General features: G+C 39.9%; 1 protein-coding gene across 5 annotated transcripts in view; it reads right to left on the reverse strand.

The window, feature by feature from the left end:
- fat3a (FAT atypical cadherin 3a) overlaps nt 1-20676 on the reverse strand; it is a 177260-nt gene extending 156584 nt beyond the window's left edge. For all 5 annotated transcript variants that reach the window (XM_047339510.1, XM_035153811.2, XM_035153813.2 and 2 more), the window contains exon 1: nt 20416-20676. The gene's annotated coding sequence lies outside the window, so the exon portion shown is untranslated. The remainder of the gene's footprint in view (nt 1-20415) is intronic.
- Nucleotides 20677-21563: the final 887 nt, after the last annotated feature.

Raw genomic sequence — 21563 nt, forward strand, 5'->3', positions numbered from 1 at the left:
TCTTTTAGAAACAGAAGGGTATGTTTTGTGACATCACAGTGACCTTCTGAGAGCTAGATTCTATGCACTTTTGAATCTTTGATACCAAGAGAATGTTTAGCAAATTTGAATAATTTCCCTAAAGGCATTCCTAAATCATCATGTTCATGAGAATGGGGTGGACGAACAGACAGACAACTGTCAAACACCTGTGTTAAGCCCCAGTGATGAAATGTAACTGAAGAATGAAGCAGCATGCCTGTAACATCAACCATTCCCCTGGTTCACATTCACACAGAGAAAATGGCAGGTCAGAGGAGTGCGGCCGACAACCTCCTGGTCACAGGCCTCTGATTTCGGGACAGCTGCTGTCCCAAACGACTACGTTCCCAGGACATCACAGCCTTCAGGCTACACAGCCACAGACGCTAGTTGCAGGACTGCACAGAGTTTTTGCTTGATCCAACAAAATGTAATCAGGGGGAAAAAAGCAGGTATGAACTGCTCAAATAAAGCAAAGAAAGCCTCCAAGTCAGACGCTGCACAAGTCTGAACAGATCAGAAACAATTCAAACAGAGATAAGACATGTCCTATTATGAACATGAAATATATAAATTGTATTTATGAGTGAGTGAAATGGTTGATGTAATGACATATTTTGCAAGATGGCAAACACAACTCCACATTATTTCTTTGAACTGATTTTTACATGAGACCAAGCTCTTATTCACTCTCTGTCAAATATAAAAAAAAACGTTGATAACTAAATGAGTTTGTAATTCCAGTTTTACAGAACTTCCTTGAACCCTTAACATTTAAGGAGCTAAACAAAAACTGCAAATCTGGATCAAATAATGAGTAAACAACATTACAATTGTGACCAGACTTTTACCTCCAATGTCTGTCATTTGAGAGATGGTTAGAACAGGAACGTGACAGGAACAGGGCTGTGGTCACTAAGGGGTGTGGTCACCTCATGGATAATGATAAGGGTAAGTGGTTTAAAAAATATAAACTTTGTACAAGTTTGTGATAAAAATGTCTACATTTATTTAAAAATTTCTACATTTATTTAAATATGTAGTTCTGAGTCCATATGTTAATTAGGTAGGCAGGGGTAACTCAGTTAATTTCTGCATTGATAAATGTAATTTTTTTGTCCTTCATAACTCTGAACAACCTCTTATTCTGGTCCAGCATGTACATTCTACCAGTCTTTTAGTGCATTCCAATACTGTATCGGTGTGTAGAGTTTACATGAGTTGTTCTGACTTGAGGTTCTTTGATTAGCGTGTAAACAACAGACTTCCCAACAAGCACTGTGTACAGAGAGAGAGAGAGAGAGAGAGAGAGAGAGGTCACTGTGTGTGTGTTGCCCTACACATGCAGGCACACACACCCACACACAGCGAAATTGGCAATGTACAATTCCAGTCATCTTACTTCGATACCAGTGGTGAAGTGAAAACATACTCTACATTAATGCCAGTCTAAATTTTGTGAAGAAGTGAAGACTAAGGGAGCAGCACAGTTAATATCTTAGTTAATAAATGAACATCATTCTACACCGGAGCTTATCAAACGCTCCTGTTGGGGATCGAGCTCAGACAAAGGGCCATAAACAAGGCCTATAGGGGCTTTTCAAAGCCTGCCTAGAGTTTGCTCTCCGTCAGGAGACAAAACCCCGGAGTTTCGTCAGAGCATCCATGTTTTTTTGACCGCCGCCCGAGGTCAAACTTGGGCCTTCTATTGGCTGAGAGCCAATAGACCCCCGGCCCTCCCCAAGAGGGAGGCCGGACACCTCTCAGGTAATAAATACCGAGAGCTCCCCCAAATCATTGCTTATTTCCCCGTGCACTGAAGATAGGACCAGAACCTATCCCGGTTCCTCCAGATGATCCAGACACTTAAGGGAGCAACCACCAAGCGTTTGTAGTTTTATTTTTTTACTTTAAGTTCATTCAACTTCTTTTGTTTTTCCACTTGAACTTTATTCTGAAAGGACCGCAGCAAAAGTCGTATACTCGCCGGCCGAGTTATCCCCAGACTTTTCCTCCGCTCCCACAAATCACGAACCAACCGCGGAACATCGACAAGTAAGAGGCTTATGTCTGGGCAGAGACTAGTTTAATCATTAGTGTGTTATTATTTGAGCGTACATTTGTTTGGGACCGCCGTGTCCACTTTTGTCCACATTGTGCCAGCGCGTCGTGACGTATCGGCATTTCCGGCCACGTCACCGCATTGTGTTACCGTCAGACTAATTTTACGGAGACTTTAACCCATTGAAAGATCGGTACACAGCGGAGCGGATCTTAGTTTGTCCGCTTGGGTACCGAGTGGTAGAGTCCCCGCAAAGCTGTCTCTGGCGGTGTTTGAGATCTCCTCTGATCAATTATTGCATATATTTTCCTTCCTCTCTCTCTTCTCTCCTAAACCCGCCTGCACACACGTCCGAACTGCATCCACACACATCACGTCTTATATACATTCTAGAATCTAGATAGTGCAATCGCATCTCGACGCCATTCGGCGCTTTGAACCACGAGATAGATCAAAGTAACCTTTGTTCTCCATTTCCTTTTGGTCAAACCACATGGTTGCACCGCCATTTTGTATTTCGTAACACCTCGTGTACGACTTCGTACGCCTTTTTTGATTTCGTAACACGACACCACTTGCACGGCTTCAGACGCCATCTTGTCTCCGTCTTCCCCGTACACATACACACACACACCCACCCACACACACACAGACACACACGCACCCGCCTCCGGGTATACACAGTGGAGGTATTACATATGTGTTACGGTTGTGATAGATGCTTGTGGTGTTTTATCTTTGATATAGTGGGTTTTTGCTGTGATAAAAGTCATTGATTGACGTTGATGTCATTATCTTAAATAAATCCCCTTTGTAATTAAAGTACCGGTATTTTTGTGATTCTTTGTGCATATGTATGTGAATACAGCTGGATTATGACTGCCTGTGCTCGAACTTAAAACCTTCACTGTTCATTATATAATCATTAATAGAAAATATTGAGATTTCTAATTGAACTTTTCAGACTATGAGACTGATCTTTATCGACTGATTGTTGGTCCCTGATACCAGGGTGGTGCCCCGTCTTTGATCAATTATAATTACAACTTTTATTATTCTTAATTGATAATTTTATTGTTTTTCATTAATTGTTTCATTATTCTTAATTGATAACTCTATAATTTGTAATGAATTATTTTAATTAAATATTTTTTATTATTTTAATAATCATATTTTATGATTATTGAAAATTAGCCAACATCCAGTCTACCTACTATTGCACAACACTCCCCTAACGAGCTATCGATCCCCAAAAAAACACCATTCTCTGCTATAAACATAAAATTTAGCAATTTCCTGCCAAAAAGGTCTCTTGCTCTCCAAAACAACATCTATCAAAGGCAGGAAGGGAGCAGGCAACTACAGGGACTGGCCTATTGGTGAACACCTTTTGCAACAAAGTAGAAATTGATGAAGAGGTTCTCGCTGACCAGCAGCTCTGCTCAGGAAAAAAGTCACAAGCAGTTTAGCCTCTATCTCTACCTCTATAACTATTTTACTCTTCAAACTGAGCCAGAATTAGGGCTGTAGTCATAATAGTCATAATAAAACATGTTTATTGTTTAAATATGGTGAAATTGTCACACCGAATAAACTAAATTGTAAACTGGCCGATGTTATTGCAACTTCATCTCCCAGTTTCCTTTTATAATAATAATAATAAAACTGTTATGCTATGATGACAAGCAAAAAAGCACCGCCGTCCGAAACGGTAACTATGAAACTTTGAACGATTAAGGAATTACGGTGTGGTGTAGCTCATATACTGTTTCTGGCAGCTCTGCATGTGGGTTGTCCAATATCACTTTTCCACCAACGCTAACCAGGTTCCAGTTCTGGGTTGGTGCTATTGCTGGTTCGCAGTTGCTTTTCCACAGGCCAGTGCCATTCAAAGAGCCACATCATGACATCATTGTATACGTCTGTATACGGCTCTGCTCTTCCAGCTAATGCTAGCGCTAACTTTAAGCACAACAACAAAAACAGCGGCGGATACATCCTATTTTAATGTGTTGCTTGTGGCTTTGCTTTTCTGTGTTTGAGCATACACAGACATCCAAACACAACTGGTTCAGCATATTTTTGCTGCTCGTCGCGATAGCTACGGAAGGCAATCAAACCTCACAAATGTTGGCAGTCATTAACGTAATTTGTTTCCATGAATGCTATTCGCTAGTTGCATTAGACGCTGTTCTACTACTTCCGTTTTGAGGACGGTGTACACAATCATTTCCAGTTCAGGATGGTGGTCAGTGACAAGACAAACAACAAAATTACTTTCTATATGCGGCATCTCCAGGATCTACCAAAGATCACAATTAAAAACACTCATGTACTCTGTTTTTTGGGCCTCTAAAAACAAAAAAAGTGAGTTGAGAACAGTGTGGAAATGAGTACCAGTAAGTGGATTACTAGTGCACGAGATGTGTTAATGCTTTTTAATGTAACTTAAATAATCATTGACAAGGACAAGGAACCAATGTTGATGATTATAACCAAATAAGGACATCATACCAGTCTAATCCGAATATACAGACTTGGCCCACATGTATTTGTATTAGGTCTATCAATCGATTAAAATATTTAATCGTGATTAATCCCACATTTTTTATCTGTCATTAATGTACCTCAAAGGGATATTTTTCAAGTTTTTAATACTCTTATCAACATGGATAAAAACGCATGTTTATTATTTTTGCAACAAAACAAAGACAAGTACCATCCAGAATATTCTCCAGAATACCCTCAAAGGTACTGCATGCTCAAAAAACACTCTGAAAGCATAACTTGAAAAACTCAAGCCCAACAAGAAACAACAGATTGACAATGTTAATCGACCTGCAAGCTGTAGCCACCCATTTAGCTATTGCTGTGGAAAGTTTGTTGCTTGTGGAGTAGTCCATGCGTGGGGTAGGGGAGAAGAGAGAGGAGAGATGACTGGAGAGGAGCAGAGAGAGGAGAAGAGAGGAGGAGAGGAGAGAAGAGTGGATAGGAGGGGAAGAGGAGAGGAGAAAAGATGACTGAAGAGAATGTTACTGTAGGATCAATCAAAACCAATTTGCTAAACCTTTTGCTAAAATAACTGTACTTTTCTCCATAGATCTATAGCAATGCATATATTTATTTTAATTGCTTAAAAAATAATACAATAAAATATTAAACATTGTGGGCCCTAATGTGAATTTAAACATTTTATTTAATGTGATATACTGTACTTATGTAATTGTATTAAAAAATATATATAAAAAATGAATATATAAAGTTATATAAAATACACATAAACATGTTTATATTACCAAGAACACATAAGACTTACAATACAGTATTAAACATTGTTTTGAATAACAAAATACATAAAATGTATCTTGTGTGTTAATAATGAGTTTTGAGATTTTGGTCCCCCCCAATGTTCACTTCATGACTATGACCTTGGCCAGAACATACAATCTTTCACAGTGTCTTGAGTTGTAAGATTGTGTGGGAGCTGTAATTTTGACACAAATATTCCCAGAACCAGTTTCTGCTTGATGAGATACTGTAGCATGTAGTACCTGCTGTTCCAGCGAGTCTGTATAATGCATACTTCTCAGAGCTAAAAGACCCTTATTAACAGCCAGCTAGAGGGTGTGGGCAAAACACGACAGCGTGGAGTCCAGCATCATTCATAGCTTAAATTAAATTTTTGGCATTATTCCAAAGCACAACATGAACAAAACTATTGGGAATGCTGCACATCTGAAGATTGTCATCAAACACACCTGCGATAGCTGACTACTGTGTGAACCCCGAAACAGTTTTGCATGTAGGGCTTTTCATATCAGTCGATATCGATATATATCACAATATAAATCAAATCAGCGCCACTGCACTGAGGTCCTTTACTCTGCACAGGTCAACAAGAGACTCTGCTCCTCTGATGTTTTCTAATCGTTTACACTTAGAACTGTTGCAGTTAAGTGGCCCTATGGGGCGAACAACATAAGATCACTGACCACCACTGACACAAATCAACAACAGAAAGCCTTTAAAACAGCCCAAACCATGGGATTTATTAACATCAAACGACAACACACACAATGTTAAAATCCCAGGCTGAGGCCCAGTAGAACCAGCAGTTCCCCCCACACCCTGACACAGGAGGTTTTAAAGGACCTCTATTCACTGGCCAGGTACACCTTATTGATGACTATTCAGTTTAATCAAGGTGGAGCTAGAGGAGAGACAAGAGAAAAAACAGGGACACAGAAAAGGAACACATACAGCCGTAACAGAACTGATCTTTATTAAAAAAAACTGCTGAATTCATATTTATGTTACTGGATAAATGGGGTGTCGCTTCTTCTGCAACAATGAAGTTAAAACACCATGTTGCGTCATAATCTGTGGGAAGAACTTCTGTGTGTGTGTGTGTGCGTGTGTTTGTGTGTCTGCTCAACTCTGTCCCTCTTCACACACGAACTGATAATCACATGTATTTAGTTATTAATCGAGGGTGTTGGATCATGACTCCGGTCACTTTAACCCTGATGTCCTGACTGTGAGCGTCACGTTACGGCTCGTGTTGTGTGGCAGGTTTAAACATGTTTCTCATAAACTTTAGAGAAAATCAAACAAACCCAAAGTAAACATCAGTCCTGTATGTGTCCCAGGGACATGCACAGACATTTTTTGAGGCAGGGGCTCGAGTGAGAAAAAGGCACTTCTTATAATTATTTCTAAAAAATATATAGATAATATAAATGAGTATAGTAGAACATCTCTGACTTACTTAACATTATATTTAATACCCTCACACTCACGCAATTGTTAAATACTCAAGAGTTCACACAGAGACAATGGTCTTCTTTGGTATACACTAAGTTTGTCACAAGAGCAGACAACAACAAAGGAAACAATGATGCATCCTGATGTATTTCAATGTATCACATCAACAATTTCCTATATTACTGCACATGGCTGCTTTTTCATCAGTTATGAACTAATATTAACTAATCAAATATGAACTCTCTTTTTATTTAGAAGGTGCTTTAAAAAGTATTATAGACTGTTACTGTTATTACAAGTGTGCTGTAATTTACAAAATAAGGTTTTCAATTCATAAATCAGACTACAACAGTGGTCTATGACAGTTCTCTCCACACTGATTTGACATTCATTCAGTTTAGACTTGTGTGCTGCACTTAAGGCTTAAAAGGACAAACTCTGATTATAGCCTCTACACCAGTGGTCGCCAACCTGTCGATCGCGATCTACCGGTCGATCTCGCAGTCTTCACTGTCGATCTCCGAACTCTCTGGACTCACTGGCTGTCGTCGCGCCGCAGATCAGCTGTGTGTCGGTTGTCTGTTTTTCACACGCGCTGTGTGTCCGCTACTGGTGGTGGAGCAGCTGGTTTATCTACTGCATTTCCTTCAAACAAGTCAGTTTATGTACTAAACTAAATGTCAGGATACGGTATGAAGACGCGCATTTTCCGGTCTGTCGATAACAATCAAAGCCCCGTTGGAACAAATTAATAAGAAAGTGAAACGCTGGAGTGCTTTTACTTTGAGACGGGTTCCGGAAATGTTGTAAATATGTTTGTGTCATAGACATAATTTGTTGGAATTATGTCACAAACATGGATTTTAAAATGTTAAAACCACTTTCTGTATGCGTTTCAAAATAAAAGCACTCCAGCATTTCTGATGTGTCAATATTTGCAGGAGCGGAAGACGCACGGCTTCATACTGTATAGTACTTGTATTTATTTGAGTACAAGGGACAACTTTCATACAAGGAAAAGTAAATTTTATGGACATATTCAAGGCAAAGCCTATGTAAAAACATTGTGACGCAGTAGCAGCTCCTCTGCAGAACATATTGTCGAGCTGAAGCTAAATATTGTGCACTGAACAGATGCTGTAAATATGAATTGATATTAATGTGAATATTGTGCATTGAATAGATAAAGTTGCACAACTGCCTTTCTTTGTGTATATTCATGCTCGTACATTCAGCCTTTAACAGAAATTGCAAAAACTAATGAATATGACCCTCCTAAGTGGGTTTTTTGGAAGATATCAGGGTGGTAGCTCTCAGCTTATGTTTGGAATTAAAAAGTGATCTTCGGCCCGAAAAGGTTGGTGACCACTGCTCTACACTATCAAGGTGCCCCCGCCTGGCCCCCCTTGGCAGCGCCACGGCACTGATGCGCAATAATGCGCAGGTTAACTAGTGACTCTGCTCCTCTGTTGTTTTCTATTCACTGACACTTAGAACTGATCTTTATAAAAACCTGCTGAATTCATATTTATGTTCCTGGATAAACGGGGCATTGCTTCCTTTGCAAAAGTGAAGTTAAAACACTATGCTGCGTCTTAAGCCTGATGTCCGGACATCACGTTGCGTCTCGTGTTGTGTATATATTAGGTTTAAACGTGTGTGTCATAAACTCTCGAGCGACTCAAACAAACACAAAGTAAATGTCAGTCCTGTACATGTCCTAATAACTTGTGATCAGTGATGGTGTTTATTGTTTAAAGTGTAAAGTGAGCGCTGTGAGGAGGTAGCGGACTCCGACAGAGACTCTGACACAGGACGACTGGGCCTTTAATGTGCGTCTGTCTGATCCTGAAGCAGCGTTTGTTATAATTATTCAGCAGTGAAAACCCGCTAAAACAACGAACGCGGGGAGAGAGAACAGGAACAGTTGTGCACCATCAGGTTTCAGCTCTGACTATTAGTATTTATACTTTATGAATGACGCCATGGATACACCGTCTGCGGATCAGCCCCAGCTCTGCAGCGGAGCTGCTACTGCAGCGCTGTTTTTACACAGGGTTTATGCTGAAAATGACCATACGTGTGAGAGAGAGAGAGAGAGAGAGAGAGAGAGAGAGAGAGAGAGAGAGAGAGAGACTACTGCCAATCACTTGAAGTTATTTACATTAACTTTTAATATAAAGCCTTTATGAAGTTTCTGGTATAACTACAGTATTTCCTTGCTTAAAAGTAGTCCTGTGTACTCAAATAAATACCAGTACTATACAGTATGAAGCTGTGCATTCTCTCTATTTCACAATAAAACTATTTTTAAAAGAGATGAATGGATTCAGTCAACAGAAACGCTGGAGTGAATTTGGCATATTTATAGATGACAATGACTGGGATAGTGCAGTAACTCGAGTGAATGACAGTACGTCCTGCTCCAGGCTCAATCTGATACAATTTAAGGTTGTCCATCGAATCTATTTTGCCAACTCCAAACTCTCCAAAATATATCCCAGTGTCACAGATGCATGTAATAGGTGTTGCATGTCGCCAGCAAATATGACACACATGTTTTGGTCTTGCCCTCATATACGAGGTTACTGGACAGCTATTTTCAAACACCTTGTTGAGGCTTTAAACATGGCACTGACACCGTGTGAAGAGGTGGCTATTTTTGGAGTATTACCAGGACATCAAACAATTAGGAGGGACACAAAGATTAGTATTGCCTTTGCATCCTTGTTAGCACGTAGAAGAATATTGCTGGAGTGGAAGTCACTATTTGCACCAAATGTTTCTCTATGGCTCAAAGACCTCATGATGTTCTTAAATCTAGAGGAAATTAAATACAACTTGAGGGGATCACATGGAAAATTCGAGTCTGTTTGGGCCCCTATGATTAAATACATAGATAAATTAAAGACACTACAGGACAAATGAAGCACTCACCATTGATGCACACTGTCACTACATTTCAACTGATTTACAGTGCTGATTGGCTTACATGCTCTTTTGATTCATCATTTTCTTAACCAATATGCTATTCCCCTTATTTATTCTTTCATTTTTATTTTATCTATTTATTTTATAATTACTTTTTTTTAATACATCATTTTTTTTTGTATTTGCAGAAACTATATGTGGGACCAGTGGGGTGGGAACGTGGACTAAATGTTATAAAAACAACAAAAAAAAGAGTCCTTAATGCTCATTGTATTTCATTGTACCTTTTTAAAGGAATAAATACATTTATCAGAAAAAAAGAACCGCTGGAGTGCTTTTATTTTGAAAAGGGTGTTCTACAGGAATTGTTAGGGAGCAAGAAGAGCGCTGGCAGCGCTGAAAAATAGCTCTTTCGCAGTCGGAGTGCTCCGGTCCTGAGTGTTAAAATACAAGCTGTATGTTTCCTGTGTGTGCAATGCTTTGATTTCACTCCATGCAAGAGAACCTGCAGTGCCTCACTGCAAAACGTGCGTTTCTTTTTCTCTCACTGCAGCAGCTGTCACGTGTACATCTATAATAACACGTTATGTTAAGTTAACAACTTATTCTGATCTTTACAATAATCAAAATTATACATAGCCTTCATGCATGAGTACAAAGAAAAGACAAGAAAAAACTATAAGTCTGGCATTTCATGGTGATGAAGCTCAAACCCCGGATTAGCAGGCACACTACTGGTAGCCTCACAAACTAATTAAACCCTCTGCTACGACAAATATATAATATAAAAAATATTTTCAACCAATTTTTCTGTCCTTTTTTTTCACAATTTTCTGGCATTTCATAAACCAACTCATAACTATATATATATATATATATATATATATATATATATATATATAATGGGCAATCGTGTATCTCTTGAAAAGAGCTTTAAAACACTATGAGAAACATTCCTTTAGGACCTACTGTACATCAGAGGATATATGACCAGTTAAAGTCACAGCCACAAAAGAAAAGTTCACACTTGGTTGTCCCATATCTATTAATTAGAATCCGAGATTCATAACATTCATTTTCGGTTCCATAGGTTTCTCATGTGATCAAATCAGTATGAAACAGTTCATTAACTGTGACTGTGTGGTCCAAATGTGTGATGATTTGACATGGAATGGGCCACAAATGTAAACCAATAAAATGTTTTATATAAAAACATATTAGTAGTAACAACAGACATTGGTCAGTATCTGCCCTCTCTCCTCCCTCTGCTGCTTCTGTGATTCACTGTCTCTAAGTACCACTGTGGGAGAGTTGTTTGTCTCAGATAGAAGAAAGGTTTATAAATATCAATAAATTTAACCAAATTCATCACAATCTCACATCATCACTCAGACATAGACAGACAGCTATCGTTTTGATATTTAGCTTCAGTTCAACAATATATTTTGGGAGAGGAGCTGCTACTGCAGCACAATGTTTTTACATACAGTCGGCTTTGCCTTGAATATGGCACTAAATATGACTATTTCCTTGTATGAAAGTAGTCCCTTTTACTCAAATAAATAAGTACTTTACAGTATGAAGCCGTGCGTCTATCGCTCCTGCAAATATTTCGCAATAAAAAAACGCTTTTTAAAAGAATGGTTTCGTCAACAGAAATGCTGGAGTGCTTTTATTTCGAAATGCACACAGAAAGTGGTTTTAACATTTGAATGTGTCAATGTGTCAATGTGTCAATTATATCAATGTGTTTTTTAACACATTGACATAATTTCAACAGATAAACATTAAAACTCAGGTAAAAGATCATTTTCTCTGTTTATTCTGCAGTGAAACACAATGTTTGTCTATGACACAAACTTATTTACAACACTTCCCGAACCCGTTTCAAAGTAAAAGCACTCCAGCTTTTCACTTTCTGAATCCATTAATTTGTTCTAAAGGGGCTTTGATTGTTATCGACAGACCGGAAGATGCACGTCTTCATACCGTAGAATCCTGGTGTTTAGTTTAGTACATAAACCGACTTGTTTTGAAGGCAATGCAGTAGATAAACCAGCAGCTCCGCCGCCAGTAGCGAACACTCCGCTGTGTGAACAACAGACAACAGACAAACAGCTGATCTGCGGCACAACCGCAGCCAGTGAGTCCAGAGAGTTCGGAGATCGACAGTGAAGACTGCGAGATCGGCCGGTAGATCGCGACCGACGGGTTGGCGACCACTGTTTTACACAACATACATGTGGTGTCTCCTGTTCACATTCCTGCTCGTTCATGACTTGGACCTAGATTTTCAGCCCAATTAAACACCTCCAAGCCAGTTACACAATCTCTTAACTGCCCTCTTGTTGTATAGACATGCATACTAGCACTAACAGGAGCCATGCCTTCTACTCACGTCATACACATAGAAACTGGAGTATGCTTGCCCCACATGTTAGAGAATACAACTGGCTCGAAGAGACGGTACCTTACAGTCTCCAAACAAATGCCTGCCTAAATTAAGATTCTCCAGTTACATTAGCAGAAGTACAATAATTCACCAATAATGACTTGTGCTAGCAGTCATTGTGTCTTGGGGAAATGAAATGCTAAAGTGATGTTTTCTGCACACACTGGCAAGAAGTAAATTTTTCTTTCAGTGCATGTGGATCTAAAAGGAGGTCCTAGCACTTTGTCAGCTAAATTTTACACATATGAACAACAGTGGACATGATTTAACAGGACAAACAGCTCTCTGTCAGCTGTTGGCTGATTATGCTGCATCCAAAGAAAAGCAGTTGCTTTTGTAGGTGCACTAATTAATACAGAGCTTCATGTACATGTTTGGCTAACCTGTCTAGATCAGTGGTCACCAAACTTTTCAGGCCCAAAATCACTTTTTAATTTCAAACGTTTTACAATTTCTGTTAAAGGCTGAATGTACGAGCATATATACACACAAAGAAATGCAGCTGTGCAACTTTATCTATTCAATGCACAATATTCACATTAATATCAAATTCATATTTACAGCATCTGTTCAATGCACAATATTTAGCTTCAGTTCAACAATATGTTTTGCAGAGGAGCTGCTACTGCAGCACAATGATTTTACATATAGGCTTTGCCTTGAATACAGACAGAACTATGACTATTTCCTTGTATAAAAGTAGTCCTGTGTATACAAATAAATACCAGTACTATACAGTATGAAGCCGTGCATCTTCCGCTCCTGCAAATATTTCACAATATAACCCCCTTTTTAAACAAAAGAATGGATTCCGTCAACAGAAACGCTGGAGTTTTGAAACGCATACAGAAAGTGTTGCAACCATTTATTTTTGTCACGTAAATTCATCAGATAAACATTAAAACTCTGGTGAAAGATAATTTTCTGTTTATTCTGCAGTGAAACACAATGTTTATCTGACACTTCCCGAACCCGTTTCAAAGTAAAAGCAATCCAGCGTTTCACTTCTGAATCATTCGCTTAACGGGACTTTGATTGTTATCGACAGATAGGAAGATGCATACCGCACAGTCCTGATATTTAGTTTAGTACATAATACGAATTGTATAGAAGGAAATGCAGTAGATAAACCAGCAGCTCCGCCGCCAGCAGCGGACACACAGCACATCTGCAAAGCAACCGCAGCCTGTGAGTTGACAGTTAAGTGAGCCACTAATGTTACATTGTTAGCTTTCCACCCAGGTGATATTCAAAAATATTTGAAAACATAGTGCGTCATGTCAACTTGACTTTTGCAGGTAAGATTTTCTGCTTTGGCTAAAAATCACCAAAAAAACACCAAGCAATGGAGTAATCTTACATTCTATAAAACTGCAGGGACAATACCAATATACAGCTAACAGCTATTGTCACTCACGCTGTTATGTGTTCACACTTGTTAGCAAACAGCTGAGTCTGTAGCAATCATAAATGTGAAAATGAAGTGAAAGAAAATGAGCCACAGTAAAAGTGTTGTTTGTGCAGGCAGGGGTCACAAATGTTTGCAACAATGCAGCACGTTTAGTTTTGTACTGAACGTTCAGTGTGTGTATTAGGGCTGGGCAACATGAGGACGGTGTAACTTACCGTTCAGAAACATCCTGTTGTAACCGACTGTAAATATGTGGATGGTCTTCTATAGCGGTATCCAAACATAATGTGTCTTTCAGCTGTGTTTACCATCGTAAATGCGCCAGAATGAGACCAGTGATGGGCCTGGTTGCATGTCACTCAAAGTGTAATCAGCCAATCAGTGGAGGGGCTCAAGAGGCAGGATAAAAAAACAGCCTGTTCTGTCTACAGCTCCAGAAGGAGGCAGAAGAGAGGACATGGAAATACACATTGCAGCAGTTTTTTCGACTTTAAACCACTGATATATCATCTTAGGGGAACCAATACCTCAAATTAAATCCCAGAAAGGTGTAAAATGTGGGCCCTTTAACTAGTTGATGCAGCAGAGATCTGAAGACTTTCTGGGAAAGTGTCTACATTTCTTCATGACAGTGTAGGCAAATTTGTGAGTGCTAACTCTCCAGGATGGGTGAGCTGGGACTCTGCTGCCTCTTTTGCACATACAGTGCTGCTGGCAGTAAATCTTGGATTTCAGGGCTGCAACAACTAATCAATTTAATCGATAATAAAAATAGCTCGTAACTAATTTAGTAATCAATTAGTCGGGTCTGTTATAATGCATGGCACACACTGTGGCAAGGTCTCCTGAGGTGGGGGCAGTAAACCAGCTGTTACACTGCCGTCTCCTCTTTTGAACACTTTACTACAGTCTTAACCCTCGTGTTTGAAGATAATCGTGATATTGAAGTCATATCACTGAGCCCTAGTTGATACCACAGTGATGGTGTGATGCTGTGCCATGTGAAATCAGCTTTGTACAGGTTCTATTTGATGCTTTAATGTTAGGTTTTTCCACACTTTTAACGACAGTTGCTTCCACGACGCAACAAGGAGAAAGAGAGAGCAGCAGTGATCGAGAGACACACAGACTGAATGAGGAGAGCTGATAGTGAACACAAAGCAGGGAAACAAAGCTACAAAATGTGGATTTAACCCTAACCCTAACCCTTTCGGGGTTACGTTCTAAATCACAAAAACAACCTGCTTGGAAGATGTTGTATTGTCAGGTTTTGTCAAAATAGAGACATTAATTCAGCCCAGTGCAACTTGTCTGCTGTGAGACTGCTAAGTGACAGCCATCAGTAACACAGAGGCACATTCAGCAGACCAAGCTGTTTTAACTTTTGTTTGATAATCGAGAATCAACTTCACAGACAAATTACATACTTTTGTTGTGACTACAAATCATTTTTATATAAGATATCTAACATCACTCTACCCAGTCAAAACAATATCTTTAATAAATAAACAACTCAAAACTCTACATACGTAATAACATTTTGACTAATAACATTCAAACTACTTTTACAGTAACTTTGCAGATTGCAGTAAGCAATCACAACAGCCCTCCATATAGGCCCTTGAGGCCAAACTAGAACAAATAAAACTTCTGAAACATCAGCTCATTTAGTCATGCAAAACTCATTGAAGTCACTGTGTGACATGTTCGGAAGACTTCTTGAACAATCGTGGTTAAGAACAGCTGTTTTCTTCAACCAAACAATAACAAAACTGTAAGAAACAAGAACCCTGGAGACCCTATACAAGTACTGGAAGATAATGCAGAGATTGTGCCTGTGTTGACATTAAATGTGCAACCACTGCCATGTCTATAGAAAATGGCATGTCAACATTTACCCCAATACCTTCTGCCTACCTTCTGTTCAAGCTGAACAGAGAGAGTGAGAGTTATTTTCATTTATGGTGTAAATGTTTCCTTGTTAAATGGAAATAAAGGCAGATTTATTTTTGTCAGATTGTATTTGTCCCGGCATATTATTTTCAATTCAATAATAGCCTATTTCTATCAGTGAATAATGTCTGTTATGAATTAAGAGTATCATTCATTAGGCAATATTCACCACAGGTTGACATGAATTAGTTGGTGGCTAAACCAGCCCTGATTGTTTCTGTCCTGGACCTCCTCCTCCTTATTTAAATGTGTCCATTTTTTACAACAAGGGAGAGAGAAGCTCCTTCAGTAAAATGTTCAAATCCATCCACTGATGTCAGTAATGGAGGCGTAGCAGCTGGCAGCGAAGCACTTCCGCTACATTTCTGGGACATTGGTACCATCTGAGCCATTCTTCTCAGCCACAGGGGAAAAAAACTCTAGGAGAACCAGACTCAACATGGGTGGCCATCTGCCTTGACCGGTTGGGGTGAGCGGAGAAAAATTTGGGAGAGAGGAGAGGTGAAAAAGATGGGAGAGGAGAGAGGTGGGGAGAAGGGGAAAAAGAGGAGAGAGAGACCAGAAACAGTAGTGTGTCATATTTAAGCTCTGTCAATATGTCCTAAATAGTGTCAATCAAGTCGACGACCTTAGGTATTTCTGGTTTCCACCACAAAATCTGAAACAAATGTAATTATCAACATGAGAAGACGCATATTCTGAAGAACCCACACATTCTCCAACACGTAAAAAGGTATTGTATAATATCTCTTTTGTAATGGAGTAATTAAGAACCCAATGAAGTTTTTTTCTAGCAAATTCTCTCAAAATATATGTATTTGAAATTTTCCATTGCAGCTCATATAAATTCTCCCTTTCCTCATTTGTTTTTTCCAGGTTTCCTTAATTGTCCCATATATGTTTCACAAACAATGACTAACATTTTGCTTGTTGTAAGCCCCTCTAAAGTTTTAGGATGGATTTTTGATTTGATTTCAAAAGATATGCCAGCATTATCCAGGTACTTTATTTATTCAATTAAATTAATTGCTCATTAAATTGTTGGGTTTCCTAAATTAAATCTGTAAAAAATTATTATTACTCAAGCCATGCTGCATCTTTAGGTCTTGAAAAATCATCATAGATCCCCAATGAAGAAGATAAGCTGTTAGACCTTGAGTCACCTTAAGCCTTACATCTAATGTAGGTACAAAATCTGGTTCATAAGCAAACCATCTCAAAACTTTTTTACATACATGCATACCAGTATGTGTTGCTGCTGTCGGCACATGTAAAATATGTATGTATGTAAATAAAGCACTTGCAATAAAAATAATATAGGCCTGTTTGTTTGTTTTGAAAATGGGTCACTGGCAGCACTGTTTAAGAAAATCATCTCATGATTAAATGTTGAAATTATTTATTGATGGTAAACTGACACAGCAACTTGAAATTAAACAAAATTTAAATCTAGATTTTACACAGTGTTGACTAGTCCACATGCAGACAGCATGTTCAGAGACAGTGTAACAGTGAGACCAAGCTGTCGGATACATGCAAGCAAAAAATGAACTGTACAAATGAAAAGACAATGCTGATGGGCATCAGTGTCTACACCACCATTCAAAAGCTTTCCAGCAGTTGCTTCGAACAATAGCAGGCCGTTCACACGCACACTCACAAACCAGCCAATTTCTCAACACAGTCAGGGTGAGACACTAGTACACAACAGGCAACCCCCAGCCAGAATGAAAAGTGGAACCAAAGAAATCCCCCAATCTCACCCTCTCCGTCTTTCTCTCATACATAGCGAGAGGAGGAAAGAGGGGGGAATGCAGAGTGCTGGCATTTGGCACAAACACACGCTCACAAAGCCCTTGGGACCCTAAGGATGAGGGGGAGGGTGGAGGAGGACAAGGAGCGGTTGCAACAAAGCCATTTATTTCCATGCTGGCAGCCTGTGGAGCAAGGCACTCATGGAGAAGGGGAACAAAACGAAGAGAGGGAGGGCTTCTAACCACCCACTCCCTTTCTTTTCCATGTGGAGGTCAGTGTTCTCAGGAGGTCAGCCACTGCAGGCAGCAGCTCCTCTGCAAAATCTCATGCACATTTTATTTATTATTGTGCAGCCACTTCATTGTCATTTAAATGAATATCTCACTTCCAAATCAGTTGTATTAGTAAATCTGAGCAAATTCATCCAAAAGCATTAATGTGTTTGTCAAAAGAGAGGAAATGCGAAATCATGGTCCAAAATTGTGTAACATAGTGTAATTCACTCAGTGCCAACCTCATAAAGCCTTAAAAAAGTGCTTGAAAGGGTAGATATTCTTGTAAAGACAGATAACATGTAATCATTTGTCTGTCACGTGACCCTGAGTCAGACGAGAGGAAAACTACTGTGTCCAGTACAGATATGTTTCGCCTAGCTTAGCAAAGGTTACTAACTTGCTTACTAACTCCATTAAAAAGTGGGAAAAATAATATAAATAGAAAAAAAAGAAAAATCCTACAGAAAACCTCCTGTTAGTCTATCTTGGAGGCATTTTACAAATTATTCCTAGATGAATGTGTAGACAAACTATATAAAGAGTGTAAATAGTAAATATTATCAATTAGCAAACACTCTGGGTGACCAAGTGTTGCTGTCACAAAATCCCAATGTCTCAACACAGAATTACAACAAGGTGGCTAATGTGAACATTTCCCCCAATTAGCTGCTCATATCTAGTTTGGTTCTGAACCCAGCATAAAACTTGACTTTTGAGATCTACAAGTGATTGCACCCAGTGGTTGTTGATCCTAGAAATAACTTCAGAGAAGACTGCTCTAATGATAGCAGTCTCTTCATGTGACTGTGGGAGAGTGTATATAAAAAAAAACAAATGTTAGGACTTTTAATTATAGAAAGTTTAGTAAGTCATAGAAAGTTCTGACAGCCAGGATAACCCCTGTTCTGCTAGCCTGGCTGCTAATCACACTTATTAAACAAAACTTGGTTTTCTTGAAGGTGCAGTTATATTTGAGCTCTTTTCCCATATGAATGTATTCAGAAGGGGGGAAGAAAGACTCGGAGGTTGAAGGGATAGTTCACCCAAAAATTAAAACTCTCTCATTATCTACTCACCACTATGCCAATGGAGGCATAGGTGAAGTGTTTGAGTCAACAAAACACTTTTGGAGTTTCAGGGATAAACAGATAAAATGCCTCCATAATGCTCCTGTGGTGTCATCCAAGTGTCCGTAAGCTCGCTCGTGTGCGTGAACGAGGTTCCAGGCTGAGGATAACAGCGGACATTTAGGCAAAAAACATGGTGTGAATGGCGCCGTTTGAGTCGAATTTGAATGTTGGTGATTACAGATACTTCAATGACACCAGGAGCAGTATGAAGGCAAACAGTTAACATTTCACCCACCCCTCCATCAGCATATCTTCATTTTTGGGTAAACTATCCCTTTAATAAATTTAGAGGGCAACCATTCAGGAAATAAATGGTTGTTTTCTGAAAATGAAATTTCTTTGGTATCTTTCTAGTAGAGGTCAGGCATTATCTGCCATTATAGTCACTAGCTGCAATTAACAGCAGCAAGAAGAGAACATGCTGCTGCTCACAGTAATTCATACTAACACAGCAGTGTATAAAGGGCCTGTCTGAGGTCCAACCAGCCTGTGAAAAACAGGTGAAAGAGAAAGAAGTGAAGGGAAGAGAAGAGAGGTGATAAGGAGGACTAAGAGGAGGTGTTGGAGTAAGAGGTAAGGAGGAGAAAGAGGAGTGTAACAGGGGCCAGTACAGCAAGTGAACAGACAGCTGTGTGGCTGCTTGGCCGCTTGCCAGCTGAAAGGTGAGAAGAGGAAGGAGAGAGAGAGAGAGAGAGAGAGAGAGAGAGAGAGAGAGAGAGAGAGAGAGAGCAGATGTATGTGCATGTTCGTGCTTGTGGTACACACAGCCAAGCAAGCAGACGAACGTCCTCTTCAGTCTAATGCAAACCCTGTCTCCTGCATGCTGATGGTTTTTACAGAAGCCTCCCTATAAAATGACAGTTCATGGAGCTCCACCCTGACAGAGCAGCCCTTCACTGACTGCTGGTAACCTTCATGATGCAGCCTCCCTATGAACACCCACGCACGCACACACGCACACGCACACACACACACACACACAGAGGGAGAGAGCGAGAGAGATTCACTGAATGCCCATGGGACACTTCAGACCAGCCCCAGTTGTTGCTTCCGACTATCGGCACCAATACACATGCACCTATTAACTCTAACATGTTAGCACTGCCATCACATTCTGCATTTTTTTCACTGTTACCAGGCCTCCAGCTTATTAAATAACACACTCATTATGATTTCTTCCATTCACTTCCATTACATTCCGGCAGTGAATGTGCCGCACTGTAGGTTTCAGTGTTCACATAAAGGCGCAGGGAAGGCCTTCTTTCCTTAGAAGAACATTCTGAAGTTGTTGTATCTCATGCGTAAAGAATAACAGAGATACACCTGCCAACATAGAGAATATACTAGCCTGCGTGGATTCAGCAAAACGTTCCTATTAATGCACATCTGACTAGACCGCAAATTATATTTAATAATATCGTTTACAATGCAAGGAGAAAGCAATGTCAACTACACAGCGATCAGGTATGGATGGCTGCAGCGGGGACCGATATCTTGTTTGTCCCATGCAGCTGAATCTCGAGCCCCACAACCCGCTGTTCATCTGCACACCACACTCTTCTGTACCGCCCGGTTAGCACTGCGTGGAGCCCCGCGGCTGCTGCGTATCGACCGCTGTAGCAGATTATTACAGCACATATTACATGGCTCAAGTCACCCACCTTGTCCCACTGTGTCTTGCGGAGGAAAAACGAAAACGCATCACCGACTGTGGGAACTGTCGACACCGCACGTTGTTCTGCGCAGCACTAACTTCGTCCACGTTTCTCCATCGGGACTCACGCGATCCTGCTGCTGAATATCTCGGTGAAAAGGTCCGTCCCGCTCAGTACCATCCACACCAGCAGAGCCGCCACAGACACGGACGGACCGCTCACTGCTGACTGACCGTGCGTTACGCGGGCTCGGCTCTACTACTGCTGCTGCTGTAGCTGCTGCGCGCTCATGACGGTAGCGGGTCGCGAGCAGGGGTGCGCGGGCACAGCGCAGCCTGCCGGAGACTCCATATTTCTCGCTCTACATTTGTTAAACAGGCTACGTTAATGCAACTAAAATATTTATTCAATTCATTAAATAATGTTAACAGCATACAACCAGCTGGTCGGCACACATTAACAGACGTTTACAGTCGTGTAAAATAAACACAGGTGATCAGGGACAGTTTCTTCAATTCCCAAATGAATTTGACTTCAATTTGGCACCAATTGATCTTAATACATTTGAAGAAATAGACAGATAGAAATAGTCTTTATTAATAAATATGATTCAAAATGCACAGTATATGTGGCACTGTACATGTCCACCATAGGCTGATGGAGAACATAATTATCAATGTGAGGATTACACAGAATCATAGAGCATTCTTCTACCTTCCTTCCTCTTTTGTTTGTGAAATAAAATCCTGGATGCAACAATTTTCTCAAACCAAATTCAGAAAAATCTAACATAATCATCATTGGTCCCAAATCTCTCTCAAATCCTCCCTTTCGCCACACCTTTGAATTCCACTCTGTCTCTCTCCCTAGCATGTCAGCAACCTTGGAGTCTCTTTTGACAATAACAGCTATGCACCACAGACAACTATATAGAATGTGTTGCACATGATATTGAAATGAAGCACTCATGATAAATATATTTGTGTGAGAAATATAAAATTGTAAACATTTGTGTCAGCCTGTGAAATGTTCCTGAGATATCACTCCTAACTAGCAGAGTAATGACTATTTTCCAAGAGCTTTATTCACTGTCCATGATATTTGCGAATACAGTGTACCAAAAGGTGGGAGAATGCAGCAGTCAAACTACTTTG

This window comes from Hippoglossus stenolepis, chromosome 4, assembly GCF_022539355.2.
Source record: "Hippoglossus stenolepis isolate QCI-W04-F060 chromosome 4, HSTE1.2, whole genome shotgun sequence".
In the NCBI taxonomy this organism is placed as follows: Eukaryota; Metazoa; Chordata; class Actinopteri; order Pleuronectiformes; family Pleuronectidae; genus Hippoglossus; species Hippoglossus stenolepis.